The following is a 9,737-nucleotide window of genomic DNA, read 5'->3' as shown; positions in this document are numbered from 1 at the left end:
CTTCTACAATACTTCTACGAGGGGCTCCTACCAATCGAACGTCAAATGCTTGATGCCTCGGCGGGTGGAGCATTGGTGGACAAGACACCCATGGCTGCCAAGGTCTTGATTGCTAACCAAGCGTTGAACGCTCAACAATACAAAGAAGTAGGCCAAAGAGGACCCCCACGGCAGCAAGTAAATGAGGTAAGTTCCACACCCGACATTCATTCACAATTAGCTAATCTTACTTCCATTGTGTCTCAGATGGCCGAAGGAATGAAGATGCAAGGACCAATTATATGCGGAGTGTGTTCTATCCAAGGACATGCTTCTGAGAAGTGCCCACAACTCATTGAAAATGGTGGATGGGAAAGCGCAAATGCAATTGGATTTCAAGGCCAAAACCAACCAAGGAACGATCCGTATTCTAACACCTATAATCCAGGTTGGAGAGACCACCCGAACTTCAAGTGGAGGGAGCCCCAACAACCACCACAACAAGGAGGCTTTAGGCAACAACCCCCGGGCTTCTACAACAAGCCATATGCACCCACACAAGCACCTCCACAATCTGCCCAAACAAGTTCAGGTAACACTTTAGACAATGATACACTTCTTAAGTTACTAACTAATTTGTCTCAGGGGCAAGAAAATCAAGCCAAAGCCATGCAAAACCAAGACAAGAGGGTGGAGCAATTGGAGAAACAAATTGGGCAGATTGCAGATTTTGTAGGGAAGTTTCATGAGCAAGGCCAACTTCCTAGTTCTACCATTCCAAACCCAAAGGGAGGTTTCGAAAGTGCAAAGGCCATACTCTTGAGAAGTGGAAAAGAAGTTGGGGCAGGTCCTACATCATCACCATCAGGTCCTAACGAGGACGAAAAACTGAGAATTGAAGAGGAGGAATTAAGCCAACCCACGGCAAAGGTAGAAACACCTTTGCCGCAAGCTTTAAGTGACCCCAAATTGTCCAATTTGTCCAAAAAGGGTAAGAATGTGTCAAATTCGGTTCCTACTAATGTTTTTCCTTCGAATGTGCCTTTTCCTAGTAGGTTCATGCAAACAAAGAAAGAAGAAGCCGAGAAGGACATACTTGAGACATTTCGGAAAGTTCAAGTAAACATACCCCTTTTGGATGCAATCAAGCAAGTCCCGAGGTACGCCAAGTTTTTAAAGGAGCTTTGCACCACTAGGAAGAGGATGTCGACCAAAGAGGTGGTAAAGGTAGGTGAAAATGTCTCCGTCATCTTGCAACGCAAACTACCCCCCAAATGCAAAGATCCGAGTAGTTTTACCATTCCTTGTGTCATAGGTAACACTCGTTTTGAATCTGCCATGCTAGACCTAGGTGCTTCTATAAATGTCATGCCATATTCAATTTATGCATCTATGAACCTAGGAGTATTGAAAAATGATGGTGTAATCATACAATTGGCCGATAGATCTAACGCCTATCCAAAGGGAGTTTTGGAAGATGTGTTAGTGCAGGTCAATCATTTAATCTTTCCGGCGGACTTCTATGTGCTCGAGATGGATGAATCTGACCATGCCCCTACGTTGCCAATCCTCCTTGGACGGCCATTCATGAAGACGGCTCCGACGAAAATCAATGTGTTTAATGGAACCTTGTCCATGGAATTTGATGGGGAAGTTGTTAATTTTAATCTTTCTAATTCTATTAAGTATCCTAGTGAGGATCATTCATGTTTCTCCATTGACATAATTGACTCTTTGGCGCAGGGATACCTTGAAGATTTGAACGCCGATGCATTTGAAAACGTCATTACACGAAGCATGGAACTCAAAACCAAGGGAGGAGGACAGATGCTAACCCACGGCACACACACTCCATTGCATGCCATGCATCCTAGTGAGGAATGTATTGAGTTGGTGGCTGCCCTTGAGTCATTGCCTAAGCACGATGGTAAGTTTTCTAACTTTGAGTCAATTCCCATTTCGACTAACAAGTTGCTTCCATCTATAGTTCAGGCACCTACCCTTGATCTCAAACCACTACCTAGCCATTTGAAGTACATTTTCTTGGGGGAAGAGGAGACCTTACCTGTCAATATTTCTTCATCACTCACGGCACAAGAAGAAGAGAAACTAGTGCGTGTTTTGAAGGAGTTTAAATCTGCCCTAGGTTGGACCTTGGCCGATATCAAAGGTATTAGTCCCGCCATATGTATGCATCACATATTTCTTGAGGAGGGGGCCAAACCAACGAGAGAGGCTCAACGCCGTCTCAACCCTCCGATGATGGAAGTGGTGAAAAAGGAGATAATCAAACTCCTTGATTGTGGAGTGATTTACCCCATCTCCGACAGTCGTTGGGTTTCACCTATCCAATGTGTTCCCAAGAAATCTGGAGTGACGGTTGTGGAGAATGCGGAGAATGAGCTTGTGCCCACCCGAATCCAAACCGATTGGCGCGTATGCACTGATTATAGGAAGATAAACGCCACCACAAGGAATGACCACTTCCCATTACCGTTCCTAGATCAAATGCTTGAGAGGTTAGCGGGTCATTCATTTTATTGTTTTCTTGATGGATATTCTGGTTATAATCAAATTGTTATTGCCCCGGATGATCAAGAAAATACCACTTTTACTTGTCCCTTTGGAACGTTTGCATATCGACGCATGCCATTCGGTTTGTGCAATGCTCCTGCCACATTTCAAAGGTGTATGGTTAGCATATTTTCTGATTATGTTGAGAGGATTATTGAAATATTCATGGATGACTTTAGTGTGTTTGGTGATTGCTTTGATCATTGTTTAAATAATCTGACCTTAATTTTGAAACGTTGTGTTGAAACAAATCTTGTGCTTAATTGGGAAAAATGTCACTTCATGGTTAAGCAAGGTATTGTTCTAGGACATATTATTTCTGAAAAAGGCATTGAAGTAGATAAATCTAAGGTAGACCTTGTTCGTCACTTACCCTCTCCAACTTCGGTTAGAGAGGTTCGTTCGTTTCTTGGTCACGCAGGTTTTTATAGGCGTTTCATAAAGGATTTCTCCAAGATTGCGCAACCACTATGCCAATTGCTCCAAAAAGAGGTGGTTTTCGAGTTCAACGAGGCGTGTGAGAAAGCATTCAACCACCTTAAGGACCTCCTCACCACGGCACCAATCATCACTCCACCAGATTGGTCCATTCCCTTTGAGTTGATGTGTGATGCATCGGATTATGCCCTTGGAGCTGTTTTGGGCCAAAGGAAAAACAAACAGCCACATGTTATTTATTATGCTTCACGCACTTTAAATGATGCTCAGTTGAATTATTCTACAACCGAAAAAGAACTTTTGGCGGTTGTATTTGCATTAGATAAGTTTAGATCATATCTCATCGGTACTAAAGTAATTGTTTTCACTGACCATGCAGCCTTGAAGTATCTTCTCACCAAAAAGAAGGCCAAATCAAGGCTCATTCGTTGGATGCTCCTACTTCAAGAATTAGACATTGAAATTAGGGACAAGAAGGGATGTGAAAATGTGGTGGCTGACCACCTAAGTCGAATGGTGCGTGAAGAAGAGGACCTTCCCATTTTAGAAACGTTTCCGGATGAACAACTTCTGTCCGTTGAGGTAAGTACCCCGTGGTATGCCGATTTGGTTAATTTTTTGGTGTCTAAGCAAGTTCCTAACACCTTAAGCAAGGCTCAACGTGATAAATTAAAAAAGGATGCACGTTTTTATGTTTGGGACGACCCTTATTTGTGGAAAATATGCCCGGATCAGATTGTGCGTCGTTGTGTTCATGAAATTGAGTTTAATTCCATTTTGAGTTTTTGCCATACATATGCATGTGGTGGACACTTTGGCACACAACGCACAGCGTTTAAGGTTCTTGAAAGTGGTTTTTATTAGCCTACATTGTTTAGAGATGCTAGGGCTTTTTGCTTAACATGTGATCGATGTCAAAAGACCGGAAGTTTAGGCCAAAGAGACCAAATGCCGCAAACCCCAATCCTTGTTGTTGAAATCTTTGATGTTTGGGGTATTGATTTTATGGGTCCTTTCCCTATGTCGTTTAGTTATACTTACATTTTACTTGCCATTGATTATGTGTCAAAGTGGGTGGAAGCTAAAGCCACCCGAACTAACGATTCTAGAGTTGTTGCAGATTTTGTAAAATCTAACATTTTCTCTAGATTTGGGATGCCTCGAGTGCTCATAAGCGATGATGGGTCTCATTTTTGCAACTGCACCATTGCGGCGTTGCTCAAGAAGTACAACGTGATGCATAAGGTTTCCACACCTTATCACCCCCAAACAAGTGGCCAAGCCGAAGTTTCAAATCGAGAAATAAAGCAAATCCTGGAAAAGACCGTTTGGCCGAATAGAAAAGATTGGAGCTTGCGTTTGGAGGATGCATTGTGGGCCTATCGAACGGCTTACAAAACGCCCATTGGTATGTCCCCATTTCGGCTAGTCTATGGTAAGCCATGCCATCTACCCATGGAGCTTGAACACAAGGCACATTGGGCGGTCAAGACCTTCAATATGGATGTGGACACGGCTGGAACCCATAGGAAGCTACAATTGAACGAGCTTGAAGAGATTCGGCATGAGGCGTATGAGAATGCCCGGATTTACAAGGAGAAGACCAAGGTCGTCCATGACAAGATGATAAGAGGCAAAACCTTCTCAATCGGGCAGAAAGTGTTGTTATTCAATTCCCGTCTTCGGTTATTCCCCGGTAAGTTACGTTCTAAGTGGGTTGGTCCATTTGTTATCACTAATGTTTTTGTGCATGGTGCAGTCCAAATACAAAGTTTGAAAACTGGACAAGAATTCAAGGTGAATGGCCATAGGTTGAAACCCTACTACGAGAACTTTGTTGAGCATGTTGTGGAGGAGATTCCATTGCATGCCGTGGCCTCCAATGGGGAATGAGCACACCATCGTCCGGCTGCACGACGTTAAAGCAAGCGCTTCGTGGGAGGCAACCCATGCAATCACCAAGGAGAAGATGGAATCTACACTCCATAACCAGATTTGCGTCCCTAACCTCTTCTCTTTGTTATTTACATTCTGCCATGTTTAGTGTGTTTAGTTGTTGTTTGTGTGTTTACTTTTGTGCGGTGTGATTTTAGGCTTAAAACATTGAGCACAATGTTTGATTTAAGTGTGGGGGGGTAACTAATGTTGTTGATGCAAATTCGTGGGATTTTATCACCCATAACTTCCAATGTTGTTCCTTGTTGTTTTTAAGCTATTTTAGAGTGTTTTAGTGTGTGTTGACTTAAAAATCCGAAAAACCCATAAAAATTTGAAAAATTGTTTTGAAAAACCCAAAAAGAGTTGTTTTTGTGTGTTTGATTGTGTCGTAGGGTACCTTCCAACGCAATGATGAGGATTTGGTTTTTAATTGCATGATGGTTAAAGAACGTTACAAACTTGGATGGACGTTTGATATACTCTTTGGTTTATGCTTGTTTGTAGTTATAGTTTACGAATTCACATGTAATCACAAAGGAAAATTAGTTTTTGTAACATGCTTGAAGGAATGAACTCAAACTAACGCTACAACCTTGTGAGACTTGAGCCTAAACGTTATTTGGAGAGTAACAATCTATGCATCATTGTTTTCTAAAGTCGTTGCATGATCTCATTATTCTTTGCTTGGTTACTACTTAGAAGGCGTTTCATCACTTAGTTCCAAATGCTAGAACTCATGCCCATTTCATTCAAAGCATGTTATTGATTTGCATAACACATATTCAAGATGAAGTTGTGTAGTGACCACCATAAAAACCAAATAGCCGTGTGTCCTTCACTCATTTTGTGTTTAAGTTTAACCCCATTGAGTCGTGTTAGCCATGTTCTTTGTTAACCCATATCATCCTCACCTAGCCTGGATTAGGACCATCTGTACCCTTGTTCTTGAAGCATAGTAAGCATGAATGAATTCCTTTTGATTAATGTGTTGCAGAAAATAAGTGTGGGGGAAGGATTATTGATGTGAGTTATGTGCCATAGGCACGGCTAGAAAAAAAAAAAAAAAAAAGAGAAAAGAAAAAGAAGTGAAAAAGAGTTGAAAAGAGGTAAAAAAGAGTTCCAAAGTATTGGTTCTTGAAGTAAGGGTCCAAAACAATGAATTAGGCCCTAAGAGTTGTTTGAATCTCCCCTATTTTTTCTAAAAGTTGATTTCTGCATTCTAAGTGAATTCTAAGTCTCAATTTCATTACTTTGCTTGCTATTGCTTAAGGAACTTTTGTTTATCCATATCTTTCCTTGTTAGCCAATACCCCAAGCCCCGTTACAACCCTTGACTTCTATCTTAAGTGTTGTGCATTTCAATTTGTGGAGTTTGAATTTGGTATGAGCATATGGTGTCACTGGTTCTCGCATCTAAGTAGTAGCATTCCATTCATGAGATCATATCTTAATATGTTTAATTACTCCAGAAATTGCGTTATTTGTTATAACATATGTGAGTACTAGTCTTTCATGTTTACATCAATCTTCTCACATATAACTATTGTAAGGTGTGTAGTCAGAAAATCTGAGTGAAAATTGAGTGCATAACTAGTGAGGAATTGAGGAAATTCTCTAAGGCATGTTACTACATTCAAAATGTGTTTTAATTGATTAAATGCGAACTAGTGAATGGTGACTATGATTAAGTATGTGCTCGAGGGGAAGGAAGACTAAAAGCTATGTAAGTAATGATCTTTGACATGTCATGTTTCATTGGAAATCCCTGAGGCAAACATTGGAAGGTTTAGGTTATGTTTTGTTTAATTTGTTTCGTCTTGTTTTCTTTAGTTGTTTTGTTTTGCTCGAGGACTAGCAAAAGCTAAGTGTGCTGCAAGAGCTGATTCACCAAGGTTGTCTGTTGTGTGAGGGTGCTTGTTAACTCTATGACCTGTCGAGACAAGTGTTGTTCTCTATTTGAGTTGGAAGAGCTTGGACCATATGCGTTTCCTTGAGTAACGGAAGTGTAACGGACTCCGGGTGCGAGATTTGAGTTGGGATACGTCAAATTTGTGGAGAAATAGGATGAAAATACCCCTGGTTCAATTGTCTGTCCAGAAATCTGAAGTCAAGATGGTTGAACCGGCCTTAGATTGCTTGGAGGGCCACATGAGTGGGCTGGATCTCAAATTGGACCACGGAGGGGGTCGGATTACTAAAGTGGGTCGGGCCGCTAGTGTGGGCTACATGCACTGACCTTTTGCATGGATGAGCCGTCTGGTCCTAAGCCCTAAATCTGGGCCTGAGCGGATTAGGGCACGGGCCCGTTGCTGCTGCAATCCGCGCTGGAGGCGCTGTGCATGCCTATGCGTGCTAGGCCGCATCTGTCCGCGTGTGGGCCATCTGGTCCTGCGCTGATTTTGGGCTACAGGTGACACTGGTGCAGGCTGGGTTGGATTTTGGAAGGGCAGGGCCTTCTCCTGACGCCATGCCTGCTGCAATGGTGTATGGGCCTCCCTCATTGCTGGAGCTGTTGCAACTGCTGCTCCGTGGACTTGCAGGACTGCACCCATGGCTACGAGAATGGCAGGGGGTGATGGCTGCGACCTTTGCTTAGTGATCCGTCAAGTGGGTGAAAACCCAAATTGTAAGGAGCGCTTTTTGTTGTTGTTTCATAATTTTTTCGTCATCGTATTTCTTTTCCAGGGTTATTCAAAGAATTTATATAAAAATTCTAGGAGCAGGAACGTGTGGAAAAATCTACGAATGAATGAAGAAAATTAGAAATGTTTAATGCGAGAGTCTTCTTCGAGGATGTGAATTAAACTCTTAATGAAAGCACCAATTTGTGGATGCAAATTTCCGCCTTCTTTTTCTTGGACGAAAATGCACTTGCAAAACAATCAACACCTAAGATCAAGTCTAAGAGCCTCACGCGTCCACGTTGAATTTGGGAAGGGGGCTTTGGCCAAAGAATCTCCGACGTCGAAGTAAGAATTTGAGAGATAGTGTTTAGAGAATTTTTGGGAGAGAATTAGACTTAGGTTTTTGGAGAAATGATGGGCTATATATATGGATGTGGCCGGCCTTATTTGGAGAAATGGGGACCCGCCACTTATGGTGGTTTTTTTGCTCTAATTGCAAGATATTATGCCAAATAATATCTTGCAATCAATTAGAAAATTAATCAATTAATTAGGAAATTAATCAATTAATTTTGGTAATTAATCCCAATTTGAAAAGGATAATTGGGAGTTACCTTGTGGGTGTGGATTTGATGAGGATTGATGAGAGGGTTTAAAAGAATATCATTTTGATCACCTTTGACCCCGATTGAGCCGTTATTCTCCGTTGTATGCACATGGGGATCCCAGTGTGCCTCAAGGGTAATTTTATCTTTTTTATCCAAAAGTCCACATGTCATCTCTATAATTTTCTTGATTATTTTTTGCTCCACAAGCCCTATAAAATAAGTGTCAAAAAATGAGTGTCCTCCAATCACCTCTTATGGTCTATGCATTTTTAAAGATTTGAGGTTTTGAAAATAATGTATCGCAATTTGGTTTACTCAAACGTCACTCTTTTGAAAAAGGAGACAATCGTCTATACAAGGGCATCACAGACGTTTTGGTGAAAGCAACTCTCAATGTTATATAGGCTACCGCTGCATTTTAAATAGCGACATGATCTGGATACCAGACACTAAAAGTTGCCCTTTAGGAGAACCATTTGGATATGTATTTTTTTAGTTCAAACGATATTCTACACAAATCTACATTAAGGAGAAAGGAAGGGTTTGAAGCCAAAACATAGTGGGTTGAAGAGTAAAACACTAACTATCAGGACAATCCACCGATTGTACGACAAATTAAGTCAAAATTGGAAGATTCTGCATGGCATAACAGTTAGCAGATATTTCCTACTAAACATGGATTTGGGTTAGCAATTCCTAGCTTTAACTGGTCTCTAACTTAGTTGGCATGGATTTCCAATCAAATTTGGGCTTGGTCCTGGGATGGAATTGTGCAAGAATTTCAAAACAGGTTTCTTTTGGGCACGAAATTCCTCTTAAACGTGGGCTTGGGCTAGCATTTGTTGGGGTTCACTTTGCTGCCAAAGTTTTAAAGGTAAAGTACAAAAAACTACCTCAATTATTGATGTCACGACACTTTCATACCTTATCTTTTAAAATTGACAATGTCATACCTCATCTTTAGAATTTGGTCCAATGTTATACCTTCCGTTACTTGACCGTTTACTTTTCAATTAAATGCTGACGTGGTTTGATTCAGGGCCCACTTTCTATTAAAAAATCATAAAAATATTATTAAAAACTAAAAAAAATATTTTTTAAATATTAAAATAATAATAAAAAGTTAAAAAAAAAAAAAAAAAAAAAAAAAGCCCTCAATTCGTTCCTCCCCTCCCCCTCCCCCCTCCTCTCTCTTCTCATCTTCATCTTCTTCCCTCCACCTGCAAACAACCCCCCCCCCCCAAAAAAAAAAATTCCAATTTGTCTTCCCCTACACCCACACTCAATTTCCCCCCTCCCCCACCCCCTTTTCTCCCTCTTGCAACCCAGAAAAAAAAAAAAATCCAGATCCCGTCGGAGAAGGTGGATAATGGGTGCAGAAGAGGATGTGGAGAATGGATAAGAATGGTGGATTTGGGGTTGGCAGGGGGTTAGGTTGTGGGGGATGAAATGGGTTCACTTTGGATTTGTTTTTTTTTTTTTTTTCTCCTCCTTCTTCTTCTTTCTGGGTTGCAGGGGGTACATGAACTGGGTTGGGTTGAGTTTCTTCTTCTTCTTCTTCTTCTTCTTCTTCTTC

Source organism: Pyrus communis, chromosome 12, assembly GCF_041283825.1.
Source record: "Pyrus communis isolate YQ-2024b chromosome 12, ASM4128382v1, whole genome shotgun sequence".
Taxonomy (NCBI): Eukaryota; Viridiplantae; Streptophyta; class Magnoliopsida; order Rosales; family Rosaceae; genus Pyrus; species Pyrus communis.
This window is presented reverse-complemented; position numbering follows the sequence as displayed.